Raw genomic sequence first — 19,367 nt, forward strand, 5'->3', positions numbered from 1 at the left:
GCCCCCTGCCACTTTCCCCACTTCCGTGGGGGAGCAGCACACCACCTGCCGGCTCTCTCGGGGGCTGCTCAGATGTTCCTTCAGATAGATGCTCCTGGTGCATGTTGTCTCTCTCCTCCTTTATAGTCCTCTTCCACCAACCCCAACTCTGCTACCCACACGCCAAGTACGCTGCTCTCCTCCAATCAGGAGCAGGATCAGCTCCTGCAGGTCATCACTCAAGTTGGTGAGAGGCAGCTGCGTAGAAGTTGTTTACTCCCTTCTCAGCGCCATATTGTGGGAGAGCAGATGCATAGAATAAGTCTTAATTCCAGTAACTTAGTCTAGTCCGAGTTGCTCCCAACAGTTCCCCCTTTCTTTTTATTTTTTGGCGTTGATACGTGGCACACACTCTGCTCTACTTGCTAGAGTTGCCCACAGGTGCTTACAAGCCCTACCAATCAGGCAAACTGAATCCGAGTCCTCTCTTCGCCATGTTGTGAGGAGGTTTTTAGGCGCTGATGCGTGCCTGTGTTCGGTGCCCTGCATGCATGCTCTACTCGAGCTGCCTGCAAGTGCTTATCGCCTTAATCAGGCAGACCGAATCCAAGCCCTCCCATTGCCGTCTTGTGGGGAGACTTATTGGTGTTGATAACGTGCCTGTCTTCAGTGACCTGCAGCGGCTAAGCTGCTAGCCGCCCGCAGGTGCTCATCGCCTTACTAATCAGGCAGACCGAACCCAAGCCCTCTCATTGCCATGTTGTGGGGAGGCCTTATTTCTCTCTATTTCTCTACCTCTGGGCATTCCTATTTCTCCTATTTTACTTCTATCTGCCAGCATTCCTATTTCTCTCATTTTACTTCTAAACTTCTGTTTCTCTTATCCCTGTGGCTTCCCGGCGCCCGCCCCGAAGCAGCTTCTTGGCGCCTCGCCCGCGGCAGCTTCCTGGCTCTGCGCAGCTTCAGCCCGCGCTTATCTTATCTGCGCGGCTTCCCGGCTTCGCGCGCGCTCTGCGGTCTCTGCGCCCCTTTGCGCCCGCACCACGGCCCCGCACTTCCTATCTACTCGCGCCCCGTGCGCTCTCTCCGCTTGTGCCCCACGCACTTTCTCTGCACGCGGCGGCTTCCGCGAATCACAGCCTAGCTCACGTTTCCGCCATCGGTTGGTTTAGTTTTCAGTCTAAGTTCCCCGGGCTAACCTGACGAAATCCAACCTAGCTTACGTCTCCGCCTTTCGGTTTGGCTTCCCCGGGCTAATCTGATGGATTCTAACCTAACTTACGTCTCCGCCTCTGGTTTTAGTTTTTCACCTTTTGTTCCCTGGGCTAACTTGATGAATCCCAACCTAGCTTATGTCTCCGCTTCGGCCTGCCCCCGCGGCTTCATTTTCCCTAACATATTTTTCTCTACCTGGTATGTTTCCTAACTTTTCTTCCAACAATATTTCTCTCTCATTTCCCTGGCTTCTCCCCACAGTCCGTATCCGAGTCTAAGTTTCTTCTAGCTTTCACTTTCACTTTTAACCATAGATTTCTCCTAACTTCCCCGCCATAGTCCGTATCTGAGTCTATGTTTCTTCCAGCTTTCACTTTCGCTTTCAATCCTAACTTCTTCCTGCACTTTTTCCGTCCGGCTTTTCCCTACACTCTTTGCTAGTCTCTCTCTCCGGTATTTTCCCACTTCTTCCCGCTTCTTCCCTCCTAGGTTTCCTATCCGAGTCACGGCACCATTATGTCACCTAGGCTTCCTATCCGAGTCACGGCACCACTATCCCTCCTAGGCTTCATATCTGAGTCATGGCACCATTATGTCCCTCCCCCTCTTTGTGGAGGAATGACACAGGACCCTGCGCTGTTCTTTTGTCTGCTTGGTCCTTCCCGGGTTGGCTGCCGATCCTTCCACCTCTGTGGAAGGGCGGTGCCCCCTGCCACTTTCCCCACTTCCGTGGGGGAGCGGCACACCACCTGCCGGCTCTCTCGGGGGCTGCTCAGATGTTCCTTCAGATAGATGCTCCTGGTGCATGTTGTCTCTCTCCTCCTATATAGTCCTCTTCCACCAACCCCAACTCTGCTACCCACACGCCGAGTACGCTGCTCTCCTCCAATCAGGAGCAGGATCAGCTCCTGCACGTCATCACTCAAGTTGGCGAGAGGCAGCTGCGTAGAAGTGTTTACTCCCTTCTCAGCGCCATATTGTGGGAGAGCAGATGCATAGAATAAGTCTTAATTCCAGTAACTTAGTCTAGTCTAAGTTGTTCCCCACACTTATTTCAGCAGTGACAATGTAGTCTAAAGCCAGTCTATTATTCATCTGACCCATGCCAGTGTTTACATTGGTTTAGACTGGCCTACTGATATTCAATGTCATTACTGATGATTATAGGGTCAATAGGTGAGCAGTCCTATCCCCTAAAAGAGATGCTCCTCCATATACAAACATATCACACAAAGTGGTCTACTTCAGTGCAGTTTGGAATTTGTTGTTAAACTTGATTTAGACCACTACAATGTTGGTGTGATCAATTTGATATACTGAGCAGCGTCACTGAATAGTTGTAGCTTTGATTGCCCTCTGTGGCAACACCCAAAGCTGCAGAGACATCAGGATAATCATATAAATTTACTTCATTAAGATCGAAGCAAGCGTGTCAAGTCTCTGGATATGTAGATGATTCAGAAGAGGCTAGTTTCAGCAACTGCCATTGGTGGTGTCGGGCATAGCAGGTAGTTTAGGATGAGCCAAGTCCACACTTAGTTTTCTGTTTTACCAGGTGGACAGGCATAACAAATCCTGCAGTGAGTTTTAATTGTCAGATATAGCTGCTCTTAGATTCAGCTAGGACCTATGATTGCTTTGTCAACCTGCAGTGCCGAATCTAAATGACAAGATGACATGCATTGGCTCCCTCCACTGAAATCCTCAGGTCTAAAATATTCTTTCCTCAAGTAGTGCAATTTTTCTGCTTCCATGGCACTGGAACTGGTGCGTCCCATCCTAGAAACTAAAGTTTGCCTTTCCTCTAATCATCTGCTTGTACCAGTTCCTTGCAAGCAGAGAGGTCAGCTGTGAACAGGAAAATTTCATTGAAAAAGTATTTACCAAGATCTATTATATTTTGCAGCTTAGTCCACTTGGGTCACAAAGAGAACACTGTGTGAATACCATATCCAATCAATTGGCCATTACACTTATGATCTAGGACCATGTTAATAATGAATCCAAGTAGCTGAATTAGAAATAAGTTTGAAACTTAATATCCCATTCAGATGAAGCTGCCATGCCGAGTTTGCAAACAAGGTAGCATTGGAATTTTCATTAGGGGAAAAAAATACACTTTTTTGCCTTGAATGGTCAAGGCAAAAGCTATAAAATTTGAAAACAGATTTTTATAACCCTTTCCCCTTTCATCTTGATTGTTACTGAGGAGACGGCCAACAGTAAATAAACCTTTTGTGGACATAGTTAATTTAATCTCATAATGATTTTGGTCTGCCTAAAATTCCAGATGGAATAGAAAGGTCTTCGTTGTGGACATCATTTGTCTGAGCTTTGAATACTACTTGACTAGGTAGCCTCCAGCACATTGCCTTTTGGCAGGAGCCATGAGGCTTGCTGCCATATTGCTATGTTATTTCCTTTCCTCATCCCTCTCAAAGGAAAACTAGCCACAATCAAGACTCCATTTTGGGCTGCTTGTTTCAGTCCTATACCCTGTTATTCAATTCCAGGCTGATTCACAGGTAGGGCAATGGGGTTCCTTTGCTTCATCCTATCATCCTCATTTGAATGAAAGTCTATAGATTTTTCTCCTACCTCTGCATCCATACTGAAGGAACCTTGACATTTTTCTACAAGAAAGCCATGTCTGTCAGCCTCTCATTTTTGTTGCTTAACCATCGGGTCTGTTTTAGTTTTACACTATTTCTAAACTAACGAGTTACTTTGTTACTATTTCATGAATATTGTCAGAGACAAAGGACTCTATTACCCATAGCACAGCAAGCTGCAGGACCATTCTCTTCATGTAGGTTCCCTTTCATGAAGTCTTACAAGGTGTTTGAAATAGGCCAATTCACAATAGTTAAGATATGGAAATCAATCCAGATGTCCATCAACTGATGACTGGATAAAGAAATTATGGTATATATACATTATGGAATACTACTCAGCTATAAACATAATTAAATCCTGTCTTTTGCAACAAAATGGATGTAACTGTAAAACATTATACTTAGTTAAATAGTCAGCCTCCAAAAGGCAAATACCATATGTTTTCCCTTATCTGTGGTAACTAACAGAGTACCAAAATGTAATGTATACAAGTCAAATTGACATTTTGGGATTTGATGATTTTTTTAATAGCCCTTGTGTCTACAGTTGAGGAACAATATTTTTCCCTTATTACTATTGTTGAACACTTTACTTAGTGTAAGGTTAATAAGTACAAAGTAAACTGAAAGCATATCATTGTAAAAATTAAGAAAAGAGGCCGGCGCCGCGGCTCTCCGCCTTGCGGCGCCAGCACACCGAGTTCTAGTCCCGGTCGGGGTGCCGGATTCTGTCCCGGTTGCCCCTCTTCCAGGCCAGCTCTCTGCTGTGGCCAGGGAGTGCAGTGGAGGATGGCCCAAGTACTTGGGCCCTGCACCCCATGGGAGACCAGGATAAGTACCTGGCTCCTGCCATCGGATCAGCGCGGTGCGCCTGCCACAGCGCGTCAGCCGCAGCGGCCATTGGAGGGTGAACGAACGGCAAAAGGAAGACCTTTCTCTCTGTCTCTCTCTTTCTCACTGTCCACTCTGCCTGTCAAAAAATTAAAAAAATTAAAAAAAATTAAGAAAAGGAATAAGGAAGGAAGAGAATGGGTGGGAGCATTGCAGGTAGGGAGGGTAGGGTAGGAAGTATCACTATGTTTCTAAATCTGCATATATGAAATACATGAAATTTATATACCTTAAATAAAATTTTTGAAAAGGAAATAGGCTGATGTTTGATATGAATGTAGTGGATTTGCAACAGAGATGTGGTAAAATAGCTTAAAGGATCTAATGTTTTCACAGCAAGCAGTAAGCTAACCTACTTTTTGTCCCAAGGTAAGTTGCAACCTCATCCTCAAATATTTCATGCTGCAAAAACCAACCCAGAGAAATGGCCTAGGTAAATTTTGGTTAGTTAGGGGCTTGCATTCTTGCCTGTTTACTCAACAAGAATTTGCAATGATACTCAATGCCAGTGGCACATTGACTCTCCCAATATCTACCTGTTTACCTGTCACTCACTCACTTGCCACATCCCAACACCTGCACATAATTTACCTACTTTCCTAATGCAACACTCCCACCGAAAGTTTTCCATTTATGTAACAGATTCTGTTCCTTCTCCTTGACTCAGGGAACTTGTCTTTAGCAATTATTTCTTCTAGATATTGAACCATTGCTTTCCCATGCTACCCTAAATCATTCTGATTAGTTTTCCTATCTCCCCTCTAAGAAAAAGATGCTCCCTGGAGTGCTTACGCTCTTCTAGTTATTACCCACTTCCTTATTTCAGCTTCTCCAAAGAGATGTCTATATGTATTACTGTCTTTGCTTTCTCACATTCAATCAACCATCTCCAATTAGGATGTTCTTACTTCTATGGTGAAAACTTCCTTATCAATAATTTTCATTTTGCAACTTTGAAGCTTATTTTTCAGTCCTTATCTTATTAGTCCTCTCAGTGTTGTTCTTATCATTACTATCTCCCACCATCTATACAGGATTTCTTTATAATTTCTTAACAACTCTCTCCTTTTCGTCCTAGTCAGTTTCATTCTAATGGCAGCATATCCTGTATTTTCCAATTTCTAATAATGAAGTCCCCTAGAATTCAGTCTTCACACATTATTTTAAGTCTTCATTCATTTCCTGGGAAATCATATGTTACCTCTTGACTTTAAATTTCTAAAAGTTATTTAAAACATCTAAATTCTTATCTCCAGCCTTGGGTTTCCTTCCTGAACCTTTCCATTTAGATGACTAAAATGATTTTTCAGACATTATGCTCCTCAAACAAAACTTTCTATTTTCTAACCTCATGAATTCCCAAACAAAATTCAAGCTGCAGCAAAACAAGCAAAAGCAAAAACCTATGAAACAATAACAGAAAGACTTCTTATTCTTCCCCATCTCAGTAAATGGTAAGAACATAGTCACCAAGTTGGTCGCATCACAAATTGAAAATAATGTTTGATTTTTCTTCAATATTATAAATCATATTCATCTACTAATTGGTGACTTATCCTTCAAGAATTCCAAGCATGGCCATGCTTCTCAATCTTTCCCATTTCTACTCTAGGGCAAGACACTGCCATGTTTCTCTTTGGTTACAATAGCCTGACTTTTTGGTGTGCATTCACTCCTAGCTCCCTAAGTCAGTTTCTTGCACATTGATTGGAGTAAATTTCAGTGATCATATGAGTCTTCCATGCAAACAATCCATGTGACCACATCATATTCTGAACAAAAGCCATATTTCTTAACAACTCTACAAGCCCTACTATGGTCTGCTCTTGGTTTTCCCCTCCAGATTCACTTCCTGACTCCTCATTCTCTTTACTCTAGCTAGACTTAGTTATTGAAATTATATGACCAACATCTTGGCCAAACTTCTTCTTTGTCTGGAGGACTCCAAATCTTTGCACAATAGTTCCTTTACCTATTCTAGATCTTTGTTCAAATACTATTTTTCTAGAAGGTTTTCCAGACCTTGCTAAATAAAATGACACCTCTTTCTGATACTTACACCATGTGCTATTTCCTTACTATAACTAATTTCTTCATGTTACTGTTTACTGTCTGGTCTTATGCATGTGTGTGTGTGTGTGTGCATGTATGTGTGTTTGTGCAAACACACAAATACACAATTTCTGCTTAGTTTTAATTCTATCTCATCCTGATAGAATTGTTTACTATTAAAGAAGTTTTGAGTATCTTGTTGACTACTGTAGCTTCAGGGACTAACACAGTGTCATGTCCATAATAAGCAGCCTAACAAATATTTGTTGAATATAAAAATGTTGAAATCGCTCAGGCAGAGGAGCTTCGGTCGAATCTCAGGACTCAGTGCCAAGTATTGATCACCAAACCACAGGTAAAGTTTTACCCTTAGCAGCTAAAATCTTTAAGGAGCTTTAGAAAGATTCTGTCATTCTCTGGGACAAGGTATAATTAGTTGAGGCTCAGAATTCTTACTCTAATTTTAGTCTATGCCAATTTTGACAAATTAAGTTTTCTGTGCCCAGTGACACATCATAATTTGAAAAATGTGTTCTCCTTTTTTCTGATTGATCTTCAATTTTCAGGAGCATCTAACACCTCATCTTTAGTTTCTCAGTTCTACTTTCTTCCATTTCAAGAATTTGAAGATTTACAAAGAAAATCTCAAATCTATTATATCTTTTTATTTTTGTGAGAAGACCTTTTATTAAAAATGAAATCCCTTAGGATTTCATTTACCCCACTGTTATTATTTCATGATTTCTTTTTTATGGATCATGTCAAATCTGCAGAAGTTATTATTTTGCAAATGATTAGAATCATTTGTGCATTAAAGTATGATACTGATTACACAGCTGAAGGCAAATTTGGCCTAACTAAATGGCTGCTGTTACCCCTGGCACTATCTTTGAGTCAAGTGTGAGTTTTCAGTTCATTAGATTGTGACAAAGTAGTTCTACCAATTAGATATTTCAGTAGAGCTGCCCTCCTTTAATTAGCTTCTCCAGGCAGAACCACTAGGTTTTGTTAACAAATAACATTGTTTTTTCCATTTTGACATCCTAGTTTATCTCCTGTAGCATAGGGAAGAGGGGAGAGTCAGGTGCTAGATAAGATAAAACTATGTATGAGTAGGACCTTTTCAATACTCTTGAAACCCCAGTACTTTCCAAGTGTCACACAATGACTTTAGTCAGGTGTTGAAGTTTCTAAATATTCATTCAAAGCAAAGTTTTCTCCTGGCTACAAAGTGAATTTTTATTTAAATCAGATTCACTGCTTAGAACAAGATGTATCTATTATTGAACTCTTCCATGTAGTTATGGCTGTCTTACAGATACACATTAATCTGATTTACTCCTATCTTTCTCCATTTTTTTTTCTGACTCACTCACTCACTCACCCTTGCTTTCAGTTATAATGGATCATAATAAATACACTGTATGAAGGATTATCACATCTAAAACTATCCAACTCTTCCTGATGAAAAGGGAAGAAAACTCACTTTTGATGTCTCAGGCATGCCTCAGTGTTCACGTAAGGCTCATTTTCAATCCTTCTCATGGTATTCTGATCTGAATATGAGAGTCTGAATAAAGCATTTTCTAAGCATTAGATACACCCTTTCATATATGTTTATTACCTTCAATAAACTGTCTTAAAAATTGCTCTTCTCAAAGTAGCAGCTTACCAAGGGGCTGGCATTGTGGCATGGTAGGTTAAGCCATTTCCTGTGATGCCAGAATTGCATGTGGGTAACAGTTCAACATATGCTACTAGAGTAGGCATTTGATACAGTGGTGAAGACACTGGTTGGGAAGCCCACATTCCATGTCGAAGTGCCTGAGTTCAAGCCCCAGCTCCACTTCCAATTCTGGCTTCTTGCTAGTATGAACATTGGGAAGCATCAGATGATGGCTTAAGTACTTGGGTCCCTGCCACCCATGTGGGAAACCTCTTTTGATTTGCTGGATCTTGGCTTTGGTCTGGTCAGGCTCTGTCTACTGCAGGCATTTAGGGAATGAACCAGTGGATAGAAGATTTCTCTCTGTCCCCACCTCTCTGCCTTTCAAGTGAAAATAAATAAATAAATAAATGCTACTTTCTTTTGAAGGAGGCAAATAGTACCAGTGTAGGTGGTAACGGAGGAGAAATTTAGTTCAATAGAGGAATAATCTTCAAATAATTAGAACAGCTTGTAAATGAACAAGCATCCTTATGAGAAACAATTCTAGAATTATTTATAAATAGGAAGGCTGAGATCCTGCATTGAGTGTTACATTGGAATGTATGACTTCTTGGGTTCTTTCCTACTAATATGTATGTAAAATGAACTCTGAAGACTAATGTCCTAGAGGAAATTATAAACGTGTGTAATTAAACTCCACTTTCTAATTATCAGTGAAGATGACTTTAGAGAATCCTTAAAAATGATTTGTCAAGCTCATTGAGTAAGTACTTTAAAAAAGAGGGGAGGGCAAGAGGATTGGGGGGAATTAGGGGAGTGAGGGAAGTGTGGTTGTCTTCTTGGAACTGTACCTATGGAATGCATACAGTCTGTTCTCTTTTTTATATTAATTAAAAATAAAAAATTTAAAAGCCTAAAAAAAGAATGATAGAATAAGCTTTTTAATTTCTCTATTCATAAAATATTTTATTATAATTTAAGATCAGAATAAGTTTCAGAAAATAAAATGTTTATGTTCAAGTCTGTTCCTTCGCTTGAGTGAACTTTGGCAAATAGTAAAATGCCTCTTGCTAGTAGTACTAACATAATTTTATTTAAATATAAAATTGTTGCCTAGATAACTGTGTGCCTCAAATTCCACAACAGAATTAAGATTTCATCTTTCATGGGAAAGTTTGTGTCTTTGATATCCTTCAGTGTATGTACACCTCATTTTTTATTTAAATATTTTCATTGCTTTGATGATTTAGTAAACAGAAAAACTGCAAATGAATATAAAAATGGCCTAATTTTCCATTTAACACCTGGGTCCTGCAAAGCTCAGGGTGATTAAACTGCAGACAACATTCCTTTTGAGTCACCTATGAGACTAATGTTCTAAAATATCATCAAAAGTTTGTGCAAAGAGAATTGTTTTGAGGTGGGAGGTTAAACAGAGGCCAGGGCCTCAAATTTATCTATTTCTTTGAGTGTTTTAACCAATGATCTGGCCAAAATCCAGCACCATTCATTATATCTTGTCTGTCTCAGTCACCCTTGAAATTTTAATAAGGCCCTGTATTTCTTGTCTTAACCCACTTTCATAATATTTCTTGGAGCAGCCATCCAGCTGTGGTCATTCACTTTAGAAGTAGCTGGATTTATCTAGCAGCTCAGGGCATCTCTGTATCTCTTGTTCCCCCACAGAAGCAGGAAGAAGCTCAGGGAATTTGTTCCAGTGAAAGATTTGAATAGCTTAGACAAATAGGCAAGAAAATCCAAATGAGATAATCCAATTTCACCAGCATTTCTCATAGTGCACTCATTAGGAAAAATGATAGAAGCAAGCCCCAGACAAGCACTTAACTTCAGCCGTAGTTAATTCTGTTAAAGCCCCCAAAGGTAAAATACTACAAGAAATGAAAACACTAGGAAGCTTTACCCCAAGATACTCCCCAGATCATCTGAAGCCTGTTTTGCCTTTGAACCCTCACAGTGGGCTCTTGTGTGCTTTGATCCATCCTGTCTGAGCACATCACCATGCCAGGCTACACAAAGCGACCCAGCAGGATGGACAAGGCCCAGGAGCCAGCACGAGAAGCGTGTGTCTGGTGCATCTCTCCTCCTAGCACTGTCCTTGGTGGTGAGGACTACTTAGCACACAAAGCATGTCTGTAAAAGCCGTGGGGAAGGGGACCAAAATCCTCAGATCCTTCCTGTTCTTCGTGAAGGATATGTTTCCTTCTGTGATCCCAATATCTTGTCTGACAACTTTTCCTACTTGAATTATTACTCTTAGATCCTGAAAAATCCCTCATTGATATCATCTCTGTGAATGTTCATTTGAGCAATGGTTCTCCGGGGCCTTCAGCCACCTTCTATTAAACGTGTCCCTCATCCTGGCTTATTCTCTTCTTCTTTTACTATTTTAGCTTGTTCAATCATTGTGCATTGGAGAAATAAGAGAATTTTCAGAAATATGTTTTAATACAGAAATAAGAGGACCCTAGAACATATCTGGACATCCTTCAATCTCTCAGGTTATCTGCATAATTACCATCTCCTCCATACATCACAGGGAAATTTAGATTATAATGAACATGCTGATGTATAAATATAATCTTCTGATTTCACTTGTTCAGAATGAAGAACTGTGTCCTTCTGGTTTTTATAGTGATATCTCACAATGCACAATTCAGGCATCAACTCAATCTGCATATATGCAGCTAAAAATGTTTCCTTAATAATCCTAAGAATTTTTGTTCTTTGTCATAAATCTAGCAGAAATGCACATTTTTAATTTGGTCACACTAAAAAATGATTAAAGACTCAAGGGGTTATATATATAGCCTTTGATTTGTCTCATGGCAGCATAACTCATTGCAATGATGATGATGAGTATTATTCCTCTCTTAAATTAATATGAGAACTTTCCACAGCAACTTAACTAACATGAAAAATTTAAGAAATTTACGCACTGATTGGCAAAGTCAACTACATACCAACCAGTGAGATAGTTGAACTCCTTGAAAATGTTCTGCACTCTTTAATGGGATGGAGCCAAGTAATTTATGGGCTACAGGGAGTAGAATTCTTCCCTGCAAATGTGTTTGATGCTTTCCAAATGGCTCTCCTCCTTCAGGCCATAGGAAGTTTGGTCCCAGATGTAATTTTCAAATGTGTGTGGTGCACCTAACTGTGTGCTTGGCTTTTCTTTTTATTTAGCAAAGTGAAGTGAACCTGTCATGTTGATTGGGAGTATGGACCATGGAGCTGGATTTCTTAGTATAAAAGCAAGTTATTTTCTCAGTTCCTCCATTTCTTTATCTACCAAATATGAACAGTAACTGGCTATAAATGGAATAAATTAGTTAACTTATCCAAAACACTTAGAACAACACATCATGCTGAAAAAGGACTATATGGGATTTGCCATCATTTCTTGAGTGCAGGCATTGTGGGCTGCTGATCATATTTCCAATACTTTATACCATGCCTGGAGCAGACTTACTAACTGGTAAAATATGTGAAAAATCAGTGATGAATGAATGCAGTGAAAAAATGTTGCTTCTTTTAATGAAACATAGGCATTTCAGTTTAATAACTTGTATAATAACATTTATTCATTGGAACAAGAAAGTATATCTCAGGATACATCCTATAATGATTATTCAAAAATGGCAAGATATTTTCGGAAGAAACATTTGTGTTTAAAGTAGCCTGTTTTAAGAATCAAGAGAATCTGGGGCCAGTGCTGTGGTGTAGCAGATAAAGCCACTGCCTGTGGTGCTGGCATCACATACGGGTACCAGCTTGAGTCTTGGCTGCTCCACTTCTAGTCTACTGCTCCTGGGAAAGCAGCTGGAAAAGGCCCAATACTTGGGCCCCTGCACCCACATGGAAGACCCAGAAGAAGCTCCTGGCTCCTGGCTCCTGGCTCAGGATCGCTCTAGCTTCAGCGATTGTGGCCATTTGGGGAGTGAACCAGTGGATAGAAAATCTCTCTGTCTCTTGCCGTCTCTTTTGATAACTCTGCCTTTCAAATAAATAAATAAATAACAGAATCAAGTGAATCTATGTATCAATTCACCAATCAGAAGCTATAAACTAGAATATATGTCAAAAACCAAATTGTTACTGAAAATGAAAATCAGATACCTACATATATATGCAGATGTACCACAACAAAAAATTGTGATCATGCACTCAACAAATATGTATTACATGTAAACTTTGTGCCAAGCACTGCTGCGTGCCCTGAACCTATTAAGTAACTGCCTTTGCCCTTGTGTAACTTACATTCTAGAGAAGGTGAGAGACAAGAAAGGTGAGTACATAAGAATTCAGAGCACTCATTGCAGCTTTTAAACCTCACTAATCTCTCAAGATGAGGTTTTTCTCCAAGTCAACCATCCTATATATTATAAATGTTCTTCTATAACAGAAGTTCAAAGCTGGCTTCTGTCTTCAGGACTCTTAAGGCTAAAGCGGTTTGGGACAGAACTCTGATATGAGGGCAGAACTCTGGACCTGGGTTCCAGAGTCATTCAATGACCTAACTGGGTCCAAAATCACATTTTGACAATTCTTGGTGCTCCTATGCTATTCTGTTGCTGTCCCCAGCTCACCCTGAATCTCTGCACCTCCCTAGCCTGTGCAGGAACTGGATCTTCAGTAGTCAACACCTGAGATAGCAATAACAGCTGTGAAGTTTCCCTATGAACACAACACAAATGGTTGATACTTGGGAAAGCTATTACTGGAGATTTCCCAGGCTTCATTTCTGAAATGTCACATCATCTCAGACACAAGGCACTCTGACCCTTTCTGTGTTCTGCCTCTTACAACTGCTCTACGTGACATGGATCAGCATGGAGGAGGCTTGCAGGACAGATGATATACAGAATTTCTACATTCAGTATTTCTTCTATGTACAGAATTTCTCTATTTCCAATAGAACCGCTGTTTAAGTTCCTCTTTGTAAAATTGTCCCATACTCCTTATACAAAGATGGTTTTTATAAATTTCAAACTTGTATTTATGAAATACATGAAGTTTGTATACCTTAAATAAAGGTTTCTGGAAGAAAATAAATACATAAATAAATAAGTGAATGAATAAATAAGTAAATGCGTTTCAGCGTTTTCAGTGGAAAGAAATCTCTTTTGCCAAACTGATAGGCTGCTTCCTTCTATTGAACAATGTAGACTGAACAAACTCTGATATTTCTCTTTTCGTCTTGGCTGCCATGAAATACAGAGTTCTTTTTTTATCTCTCTGAAGTCAGTAGGTTTCCTGAGCTTTGGCGTTCAGGAACATTTACTCTCCCCTGGATACATCTTCACGCTGCTAAATTGCCCTTGTCTGCATATTTTTTATTTTGTTTTACTGACTACCAATGTAATTGGAATTTTACTTCTCAGCATAAGCTGCCAAGTATCCTTTTGGCAAATAGAAAGAGAATGTACTTGTATAAGCAAAGAAATACTTCTGAATGATGGCACCTGACTCTTAATACCAATAGAAGTTTGTATAAACAGGGGCTGGTGCTGTGGTGTAGTGGGCTAGGCCTCTGCCTGTGGCCCCAGCATCCCATATGGGTGCCAGTTAATGTCCTGGCTACTCTTCCGATCCAGCTCTCTGCTAATGGCCTGGGCAAGCAGTGGAGGATGGCCCAAGTGCTTCAGTCCCTGCACCCATGTGGGAGAACAGAGGAGGCTCCTGGCTCCTAGCTTTGGATCCGCCCAGCTCTGGCCATTGGAGCCATTTGGGGAGTGAACCAGCAGATGGAAGACCTTTCTGTCTGTCTCTCCCTCACTAAGTTTATAACTCTGTCTCTCAAATAAGTAAATAAAAATTTTTTTAAAAGAGTATATAAACAGACTCAAGTAAACCTTATGGAGAAATCACAAATTGAGGCCCTTAGGCCAGGTATGGCTTATTTAGTAGTTCTAATCCTTTTAGAACAAAATTATTTATCAATATTTGAAAGTTAGATTTCAAATACAGACCTGGATTTCTGGTTTCTCTTAAATAAAAGTAATGGCTTACAGTAATGAAGTGCTTATCTGACAGCAAGGGACTCACTTGCCACCCTTGCCTCAGTAGTTGAACCAAAACAAAGCACGCCTCGCCTCTTGGGACACACACCTGGTATTTGTGGCATTTCAGTTTATGACCCTGGCCTTAATTCTGAGTTGGGATCCTATTATCTTGAGATGGTGGCTACATCTTCAATTTATTTTCTCCTTTCTGTAGGTTTAGTCGTTGCTTGAAGTTAATTATTGCTGATGAGTCCCACAGGTCCCGAGAGCTTCCTGTGAAGTCCTCTACATTGACCATAAAATGCAAAAATGAGAGCTGACATACATTTCACTGTTGGGCAGCTCTACCAGCACTTTTACCTAAATTATTCCCCAAAGCATTTCACACTTAATTGTTTAGCACTTGTGGGTAATAAGGACATGAATGACCACATTTGCATATTTATATTGCTCATTTGCCCTGGGTGCAGTCCTCAATGTTTGCAAAAGATGAGCGCACCACCTGTTCTCTGTCAGTTATCCTTTCTCTTGTTAAAGATTCTTGGAGAGAAAAAAGTAAAGATAAACTAATCTCCTTTGTTAAAAGTGGAGAGACTTTTAATCCGATGGGACTTGCTCTGCTCTTCAGAGGGTGAGCAGGGGCCTTTGAAGGATTTCCTATCTGCAGAGTTTCCAAGGGGGAAACTCAGTTACTCAGCTAAGCTCATTAATTCAGGTAACTTGTTTCTAAAAAGAGAATTTTCCTCTGAAATGCTGAGATTGGAGGCCCCCCACCCCACATCACAGCTTCCAGCCTCTCAGACAAACTTACTGTGAATTCTTTGTACAATGTATTGAATTTTAATTGTACAGTTTACATTACATTTGTTAAAATTGCTATTGATTTTCAAATAGTAATTTTTTAAATAAAGTTGAGGATTGTTTTTTTCCAAAACAATATATTTTAGGTGTAAATAGATAAGCATTTGGGATTTTCGTTGCAATTCTAGCAAAATTGTATGCCTATAATATTGGACATTGAATTGTAGACGAGGAAGTAAGATTTCTAGCTTTCCTTCCTTCCTCTCGGGTCTTTCTTTTTATATCCCTTTACTCTCCAGGGTGCCAAATTGAACAGGTTATTTATAAGAATAATAATCATTATAAACTAGAATGTATACATTATTACACTATTAAAATATACCATCATTGTCATTACAATTGTCATTATTATTGCAATTTTTAGACCACCTTTCATTCTCCTATACTGCAGTGGACAGTAGAGAGAAAATGTGTAAAAAAAAGACCGCTTAGAGGCAGAAGCACGTTTATAAAATATCTCCAGAATTCCTATTAGCTAATATTCATATTAATCACTTCTGTATGAAAAAATCAATAACATGTATGGTTCTCTTATTTTTAGTGACCCAAAGAAGTGTTGATTGCTTTTTAAAAAGGTGTTGCCACAATCGGTAATAATTGGGAAAAAATATTCTCTTAGGACTTGAAATTTTAATTGAGTTAGATTTGGTTATCTTGATTCTTCTCTGAAAGGAACTATCAATTTTCCAGTGGGATTATTGACCTAAAGCAATTTGCAGAATAAATTCTAGCATTCACATGTTCATTTTACCCCCACTAGTAAGGGAATGTTTTAAGAATGTGGAGTCTGAAATAGGTGACCTGGGTTTAAAGACCAGCCATTGCTACATTCTTGCTGAGTAACTCAGAACAGAGTACTTAATCACTCCTGCTATAGTTGATCTAATAAAGATCAAATGATGTGATCAGGGCAAAGCTCCTAAAACAACTGTGGCAAAAAATGAAGGGCTGTGTAAATATTTATAATTATTAGTTGATATATAAATATGTGTGAATATTTGCTATTATTTGACATCTTTGCATCTCTTCTCGTGCTGTTTAGAGCTTACAAGCTGTTTTGTGAGATCCCAATTACCAATCTCTCTGTCAATTATTTATTATTTATTTTGAAAGGCAGAGTTACAGGGCGAGAGAGACATGGAGGGAAAGGGAGAGAGAGGGACCTTCCATCCGCTGTTTCACTCCCCAGATAGCTGCAAGGACCGGGACTGTGCCAGGCCGAGGCCAGGGATGCAGAGCTTCTTCCAGGTCTCCCAAGTGGGTGCAGGGGCCCAAGCACTAGGACCATCTTCTGCTGCTTTCTCAGGCTCATTAGCAAGGAGCTGGATCAGAAGCGGAATGGCCAAGTCTCCAACTGGCAGCCATATGGAATGCTGCTGTCGCAATGCCAGCCAGTTTAGTTTAGTTTCACACTTCTCAGTCAGTTTAGTTTCACACTCTAGGCAAAGGAGACTTGGTGCAGCAGATATCTTGCAAATCAAAACAACAATAACAGCAACTTTGAACTTCCTTTAATAATGGGTATCATTAAAGAATGTGGAAGTAGCAGCAGATGGGACTGAGAAAGGGAAGAGGAGATGCTAGAAAGGAAATTAAGTCACCACATTAAAAATACATCTGTAAAAATGTGCTTTAAATAACCAATAAGAAAGAACATTATAAACATGCATGGTTGCCCAGAGGAGACAAATTGCTGAGTAGACCACAACTATCTTGCCACATGACCTCACTTGGTATAAGGAGTAGGCACAATGCTTGTACGTAAATTTGATACAATGCCCTAGCAAAGGAGGTTGCACTTGGCTGCTGAGATTCTCCTGAGCAGAAGATAGACTAGCAGGGCCAGAGGGCACACTTGAATGTTTTTCATAGCTCAAGTTTGTTCAGCTACTCCCAGGTCCAAGAACTAACTCAACAAACAAGCAGATGCTGAGGCCAGTCGCACTGGATTCCCTTCACCAAACACAAGATGACCTTGTTTGGTTTACCCACAAGGTTCCACTGCCAACACATAAAATGCAGTAAGTATAAAAAGAAAGTTTTAATTTAAGAATAGGAACCTTTTGAATGGTAGATAAGAAAATAGCAAATCAAAACATTTTAAATGCCGCCCCCACCACGCCCCATAAATAGGACAGTCGAAGAGAACCTCTACTTGCTAATCTGATCTCTTTTAAATGGATAGATTATCTGTTAAAACTATCATTTTCTTGCTTGGACCCTTAAGAATATTTTGTAATAGGTCTTAACAATGAGGTTATACAAACATAGTCACCCGGCAACTGCAGATTCATATACTTTGGGACAAAATAAAAAAAAAATTGCTAAGAATTGTTGAAATACTTTCCCAAGAAACTATTTCTCCAGGCATGAGTTGGAGGAAGAAACAGTTTCATAACAGACAGCACAAAGTAGGACATGCCAATCGCAATTAGAAAAAGCAAGGGAATTCACCTACAGACCAGAAACACGATTCCTTTTATGGCATATTAGAAACACCCCAATCTTTCTCAATAGTGGTATTAATCAAACAGCTAACATTCCGAAATTCCCTTAAGAGGCTGTTGCAGTGGAAACAAATTTCCTTCTAGTGTGGTATCCTCAGGAAAAAAACCCTTATAAAATCATTTGCCTTCTTGGCCTGTCCACCCTCTATAATAACTATTGATCCCACAGGCTAATTTCAACCAACTTTGATGGAGGGCCAAAGGGTCTACCGCTACACGGAGCCTCATAAATTTCTTGCGGTTTCTTCTGATCCCTTCCGAAGAGTTGTTTAATGGTATCATTTTGAAGAGTATAAAAAAGCAAACCAAGTTTCTGCTGTGAAGTTGTCAGTGTAATGGAAGATGATTGCATCAGAAGAAGTTCAAATGGAAAAAGAATGTTTGTAGTTGCCTTGTAGTTTGCTGTTAACAAGCAAAGTGAGCACCATATATAACTCCACAGACTGGCAGGCATCCTCACTTCTGATAGCTGCATCCTGAAACTTCCTAATAAATTCTACTCTTGGGTTTTGAACATTCAAGTGACTGACTTCTTGTTTATTGGAGCTGAACCTAACCAGTGCTCAGAAATGTATTGCCAGAATTGAAAGGCTTTCTGGGAGCCGCTGGTGAGTTAGGCTGTGGGTGAAATACACAAGAATTTGGAAACAGGTCAAGAAGGAAGCCATAGACTGTCCCACAGGAGCACATACCAGGGTGACTACTCATGTTTAAGTCTAGGATAGAGACAGCCGAGAGAGCACGACTGGATGTCATAGGGGATTGGCCTATATGGCTTGCAGCTGAAACGGGGAAGTCCCAGGGCAAAAGCCTGTTTTATTTTGAGAAATGTATTCAAGAAGCTATGAGAAATTAGGGAGAAGTTGCACTGAGATCTCACAAGATGGATGTAGGATTTAGCATCCCATAGGGCCTGAATTCCAGGGAAAAGGGAAACTCCAGACACACATTGGTTTCTCATCATATGCAAGGAGACATATCAGCATGGTGCTGTTAGGAGCTGAGGTCCTTGGGTTCTTCCTCTATTCTTGTTCTGCACCTGAGGTGCTGATTGTTCACTCTGGTGATCAGGCAAATAAGCAAAACATACATATATATACACAGTTATAATGCATATTATATATATATACATGTTACATAAATGTAACACACATATACATGTATATATATGCACACATATATATAATTCTCCACTTGGAAATAAAATCCTTTACATCTTTATCTAGCTCAGACCTCACCAACTGCATGGCTAGATGTGAAAACCTGTAGGTTAGCAGGATTATAATTTTAAACACCTGGAAAAAGGCTAGGGCTGGATAGAAACTGACACTCTGAAGATAACTCAAAGAATTCATTTCCAGAATTTTCATATTCCAACCCTTTTTACTTGTGCATACTCTGGGAAGTAAATCTATAGGTTACACAGAAAACATACAGAATTAGAATTGTTTAAGGATAATGTAAAATAATTAATGTCAACTTGAGAATTGGACAGATCATGATGCATATATTTCAGTTTGGGGAGAAAATGGTTCAGATGAACCCAAATACATTT

General features: G+C 39.9%; 1 protein-coding gene across 1 annotated transcript in view; it reads left to right on the forward strand.

The window, feature by feature from the left end:
• The window catches only part of CRB1 (crumbs cell polarity complex component 1), a 214,567-nt gene that overhangs the window by 98,697 nt on the left and 96,503 nt on the right, over positions 1-19,367 (forward strand). The window lies entirely within an intron of this gene.

The sequence above is a fragment of the Oryctolagus cuniculus genome, chromosome 13 (assembly GCF_051225735.1).
Source record: "Oryctolagus cuniculus isolate XC-2025 breed Fujian yellow rabbit chromosome 13, ASM5122573v1, whole genome shotgun sequence".
Taxonomy (NCBI): Eukaryota; Metazoa; Chordata; class Mammalia; order Lagomorpha; family Leporidae; genus Oryctolagus; species Oryctolagus cuniculus.